Here is a 6,000-nt window from a genome sequence, read left to right as displayed (position 1 = left end):
TAGCATTTATTTTATTATAATGACTGAGGCACTGGTAGGCTTCCAAATAACTTTAAAATTGTAAATATATCAATAAAACGTGGTGTTCAACTCATACCTATATATTTGGTGTTGCATTTTAATCACAGAAAAATGCAGATATTGGGTTTTTTAATCAGAGAATTTGGGATTTTTTTTTATCAGAGAAAACCAGGATCCATGTAATAATTAACTTCACTCTACCTAGGGTTTCAAACTGCTTAAGAAGTTGTAGACATAATATATCATGCTTCTATCTACCACATGAAGCTGCACTGAACAGTAGTAGCTCTGCCAAAGTACCAGACAAGACCCCTAAAGAAGGTTCCTTTGATTCATGAATAGATTCAAGATTTCCCCATTTTACAAATTCTAACACTACTCAAGATACCTTTGCTGTATGGTCATCAGCTGAATAATGATGCCAAAGAAGTGGAAATTCATTTCCTAAAACAATATAAATAAACACATTTTTTGCTCTGAATCTATGACACTGATAAAAGGGAAATTGACATTTTCAGCAATCAGCTGTTTTTGGCTGATGTGGCTAATAATGTTGCTGATAAATGCCGCGTGCAAGCAAGTGGCCAGCCTAGCAGCTTGGTGTGCAATATCCGGCTGGTAAGTCTATTGGGGTCAAGGGGCAGGGGGAGAGAAGGGGCAGGAGATGGGCGCAGATAAAGGCCCCCATGGTGAGGGAGAAGAGGCTGGGGGTGGGGCTGGGGCAGGCGCTGCCTAGCCAGGACAGGGTACGGGATGGAGCTGTGAGTGACTTGTCTGTGGGGGTGCTGGGAGTGGGGGGGGCTCCCCCCACACCTGTGCACAAGGCAATGGTGGGCTGCCACTTCCTACTTGTTTCCAGAAGTGATGCCAGGCTCTTCCTGGCATGGGGGGGGGACGCGCCAGGGCTGCACTTGAGCTGGGTGGCAGTGGCACTGGGAGCAGGGGGCTACGAGGTGGGTTACAGCCCTCCTAACTCCTCCTCCCAGCTCCACCATCACCCACACCAAGTGCAGCCCTGGCCCAGCCCTGCCCCCACACCAGGAAGAGCCTGGCACCGTCTCTGGCCCCAAGTAGGCAGCAGCAGCCCACTGTCGCCCTGTGCACAGAAGTGGGGGGAGGCCCCCCCCAAGACGAGCTGCTTGCAGCTCCATCCTGTGCCCCGCCCTGGCAGAGCCTACCCCAGCCCCAGCCCTCTTCCTCCCTCACTGTGGGGGCCTCAATCTGCCCTCCCCGCCCCCCTCACCCCCAACAAACTTACCAACTGGACACTGCTCTCCAAGCTGCCGGGCTGCATATTGGCAGTTGAATTGGCATGGGCTGATATGGTTCGTTTAAAATCAGCCATCAGTATAGGCCCAAAAGATCTTTATCAGGGCACCCCTAGTACAAATTGTAGAAATTGATAAGCAGTCAGGTAGCAGTGACTCTGACATTAATAACAGTGATTCTGAGGGCACTGTGAAAACATTACAGAAAATGTTATGTCTGGAGCTTCCTTTCCACAAGCTTCATGTCCATCAAGATTCAATATAATTTTGCGTAAGGATGAGTGGAAACAAATTTTTCTAACATCAAAATTACTGCTACAGTTCAGCAAAATGGACAGATGCATTTTGGCCAAAAAATTTAAATAATACAGCATGTTCTGTGTTTTACCATGATTATGTTTAAAAACAAAAACACAGAAATTGAGACAAATGAATCTTCCTTTTTGATACAGAAAAGCAAAATACAACTGTGACGGGTGTTTGGTTCTTTATGAGAACTGAAGGGAGACCACGAAAACAAGATCAAGATATAATAAGTGAAATTCAAGTAAAAGGAGAAAAACAACACCAAACTGGTAAAATGCACGAAAAGCAAACATGTTAGAAAAGAGGAGAATTAAGAGAACTGAAAAAACACTGCCATTCATTTGCATTTTCACAGACCTGCATTTTACTTATTGGCTTCTATTCCATCCAGGAGCGCACAAAACAAAGCAGACTCTCCCCATGCCTGAAGAAAGATGTTTGTGCCTGAAAGCTTGCAAAGAACAATATTTCCAACTACTTAGTTGGTCTAATAAAAGACATCACACTTATGTCCATGGAGAACAAGATGCTTCTGGTAAAGGATACATAAAACTTCATGTGCTCACATGCAGGAAGGACATCACTGCATCACCTTTCACACTGGTCATGTACAGGACATCTAACTGCACCTAATATTTGATCTTTAGAGAGCAAGGGTGTGTAACTTATACCTTGATATCAGGAGCTCTGTTGTTAGAAGACCTCCATCATGTAAGCATTGAATCTTGATGTCAGTTGCAGAGACACTAACAGTTGACCAGAGCATTCTAACAATATCATGGTGGCAGACCTTGCTTTACCAAGAGACTCTTCCACACCACAAAAAGTAGAATGAGACTTCAGTTGGGCTTTAATTCCTACAGCTATTTAGGTTTTCAAACAAATGAATGTTATACATCATCTAATGCCTACTTTGAATTACGTCCTGGGAAAAGGAAAGCTGATATTACAATGGTACACACATGTGCAGCACATATGATCAAATATGTGGGCATGTATCTAAATCTGCAGTTTCTAATAATGTCAAGAATTGTTTATGTATGCCTTTGCCTTACTGTGAACTGAAAAAGCAATACATGAATGCAGGGAATTAATAAACTCAGCATAATTTTCCATGCAGCACATTGTAACAAACAGTACAGGGAAACAATAACAAAAGTAAAACAACGTATAAGGAAATCAGCAGACCTCTCTCTCTCAAAATGAGGCTGAATCACGTTCCTTATTCAAAACTAATCTTTACGCAATTAAGAAACTGGGAATAAGGAACTGGGAACAAGGAACCAACTTCAGCTTCCTGTCTCCCAAATCATTCTAAACTGTGACAAGGAAACTGTAATTGGTCCCTCAAGGCTCTGTCCTGGGACCCATACTGTTCAACATCTTCATTAATGATGTGGACATTGGAGTCAGGAGTGGACTGGCCAAGTTCGCCGATGACACCAAACTTTGGGGCAAAGCATCCACGCCAGAAGACAGGCAAGTGATCCAGGCTGACCTGGACAAGCTCAGCAAATGGACAGACGAGAACCTCATGGTGTTTAACACCGAAAAATGCAAGGTTCTCCACCTTGGGAGGAAAAACCTGCAGCATCCTTATAGGCTCAGCAGTGCTACGTTGGATAGCACTACAGAAGAAAAAGACTTGGGGGTCATCACTGACCACAAGATGAACATGAGCCTGCAATGCGATGCTGCGGCTAATAAGGCGACCAAAACGTTGGCTTGCATCCATAGATGCTTCTTGAGCAAATCCCGGGACGTCATTCTCCCCTTGTACTTGGCCTTGGTGAGGCTGCAGCTGGAGTACTGCGTCCAGTTTTGGGCTCCACAATTCAAAAAGGATGTGGAGAAGCTTGAGAGAGTCCAGAGGAGAGCCACGCGCATGATCAGAGGTCAGGAAAACAGATCTTATGATGACAGGCTGAGAGCCATGGGACTCTTTAGCCTGGAAAAGCGCAGGCTCAGGGGTGATCTGATGGCCACCTATAAGTTTATCAGGGGTGACCACCAGGATCTGGGGGAACGTCTGTTCACCAGAGCGCCCCAAGGAATGACGAGGTCGAACAGTCACAAACTCCTCCAAGACCGTTTCAGGCTGGACATAAGGAAGAATTTCTTTCCTGTCCGAGCCCCCAAGGTCTGGAACAGTCTGCCAGTGGAGGTGGTTCAAGCACCTACATTGAACACCTTCAAGAGTAAATTGGATGCTTATCTTGCTGGGATCCTATGACCCCAGCTGACTTCCTGCCCTTTGGGCAGGGGGCTGGACTCGATGATCTCCCGAGGTCCCTTCCAGCCCTAATGTCTATGAAATCTTTGAAACTGAAGAAACAAGAATCAATTTGCAGTCTCAAAAAACATTATTGGAAGAATACTTGAAAATCAGGGTGGGCTGTGCCCTGTTCAGGGTGCTTCAGGAGAGTCCCCTAATTGCAAAACTGTGTTGTTAATGGTGACTCAACACAGATTTTGCCCCACAGTCTCAACCTAACTCAGCTCCTTATTGAGCGTGGTGTACAAAAGTCCAAGGAGGATTTGCCAGGTGGCACCATGGCATACAAAAACCAGGCTTTGTGTTGGGCAGCACCTCTGCTCTTTTTTCTAGAGGGCAGCCATGTGTATAACAAACACAACTGTTTTTAGTTCCTATGAATCTGAAGAAGGAACAGTGAACTGTGAACAAGCAAAGAGGAACCGGGGACCAGGAACCAACCCCAGCCTCAGAGGGAGAACTGGGCCCATCTGGACAAGATACAGAACCAGGCCTATCTGGTGAAGTGAGAACTAGGCCGAGGACCCGGGGTCACAAAGAGATTCGGCCAGTGGCACCCCAGCTTTTTTGCCTTGGGGACTGGATGGGCAGGGCGGCAGCCCCATCCAGCCATGACAGCTAGGCAGAGGCGCGGTGGCCACCACTCTCCAGCTGCTAAATTTCCCACCCTACAAGAAGCCCTGTGGGCAGTGTTGCTAAGTCTGCTTATAGTAAGCAGAATTAGGCATGGGTTTTTTTTAAAGTTGCTTTAATTTTCTGGGAGTCACAGGTTGATAAGCACCCCCGCTCCCCTCTCCTGGAAACGGGTCGGCCTTCTTTTCTCGGTAGACTTGACCACACTGGTCCTGCGTGGGACATCAGGGAACGGCCAGGGCAGGTGAGCCACAGACAAGAGGTGCAAGTACTTTGGCCACTGGGCTCCACTGCCGTCCACCCCCCGGCTGGGCCCAGGCGCCTCCTTCGCCCCGCACCTGGCTCCACGCGTCGAACCCACCCGCTGGCCCCCACGTGCACGAACGTCGCAGGCCCGGCCGTAAGGAAGCAGCGGTTCTCGCGAGACTCCCCCACTACCACTATGTCCGCACGGAACAGACGGGAAGGGCTAACGCAGGCGCAGTAGGTCAGTAGCGGCTGTCGCGGCGGGGGGAGGGGAAGGGTTGCAACGCAGGCGCAATGGGAGACTCTCGGGCGTCGCTTCGGCAGTTGCGTCAGGCGCCTGCGCAGTGCGAGCCTGTCAGCGGTTGCTCGGGGCCGCGGCGGTGGCGGTTGGGGTGACAGGTCTGGGCCGAGCCGGGCCACCGTCGGGTGAGTCTCCTCCTCCTCCAGGGGCCCGGGGCGGGCTCGTCCCCTGGCGCTGCCCGGGGGCGGGGGGAGTGTGCGGGCCGGGCTGGGGTGGGCAGCGGCTGGCCCGTGCCTCTGGTCCGCGGCCCTGCCCAGCTGGGAGCTTCCCTCGCTTCTGGCTCCGCTGCAGAAAAATAATCGTCTCTTGGGCTTCGCTTGTGAGCCGCGTTGGGGCTTCTCGGCGCTTCTCGCAGCCTCGGAGGCGTTTCAAGAGGCTACAGCGGGGTCAGGTCTTACATATAAAGTGATCGCATTGGAAGCTCCATATTATTGTATTTGCTGCAACACTATTGCAGATCTACAAATAAGCACGCAAGTGATTCTTCTCCGTCTGGACTTCGTATTGCTCACTGCAAGCTGACAGTGAATGGGGCAGGAACTGGGCCATCAGAGTTCAGGCATTTCGTTCTTTCAAGGCCAGCCAGCATGAGAAAGTGCTGACAGCGAACCTCAAAGTGACTTCAGGCTTGTGGGTTTTACGTGTGTAGTATCAATGAACTGCCTCAAAAGCTGTTGTACATTTTAGCAATCAGGACTTACAGTAGAGATGACATTTTTTATTGGACCAACAAGATTTTTTCACGCACGATTTTTTTTTTTCCAAAAATCTAGTTGGTGTAATAAATGATACCATCTCTACTACATGTCCTGATTGCTTTTTTCTCTAGACCAATATGGCTACAGCCTGGATAACATCATTAATTTTAAACACTTTTCCTGTTGGTTGTACATCATGCAAGGGTTGAAATCATACAAATAAGATAATTATTACATGACTGGCAAACTGGT

The 6,000-nt window shown here is 48.4% G+C and overlaps 1 protein-coding gene across 1 annotated transcript in view; it reads left to right on the top strand.

The window, feature by feature from the left end:
- Nucleotides 1-5,054: 5,054 nt before the first annotated feature.
- The window catches only part of EXOC3 (exocyst complex component 3), a 36,916-nt gene continuing 35,970 nt past the window's right edge, over nucleotides 5,055-6,000 (top strand). Inside the window, exon 1 of the mRNA XM_090039084.1 lies at nucleotides 5,055-5,175. The gene's annotated coding sequence lies outside the window, so the exon portion shown is untranslated. The remainder of the gene's footprint in view (nucleotides 5,176-6,000) is intronic.

The sequence above is a fragment of the Crocodylus siamensis genome, chromosome 3 (assembly GCF_052110815.1).
Source record: "Crocodylus siamensis isolate JL-2025a chromosome 3, ASM5211081v1, whole genome shotgun sequence".
NCBI lineage: Eukaryota > Metazoa > Chordata > Crocodylia > Crocodylidae > Crocodylus > Crocodylus siamensis.
The sequence above is the reverse complement of the archived record's forward strand: the minus strand, read 5'-3'. Positions and strand labels throughout refer to the sequence as shown.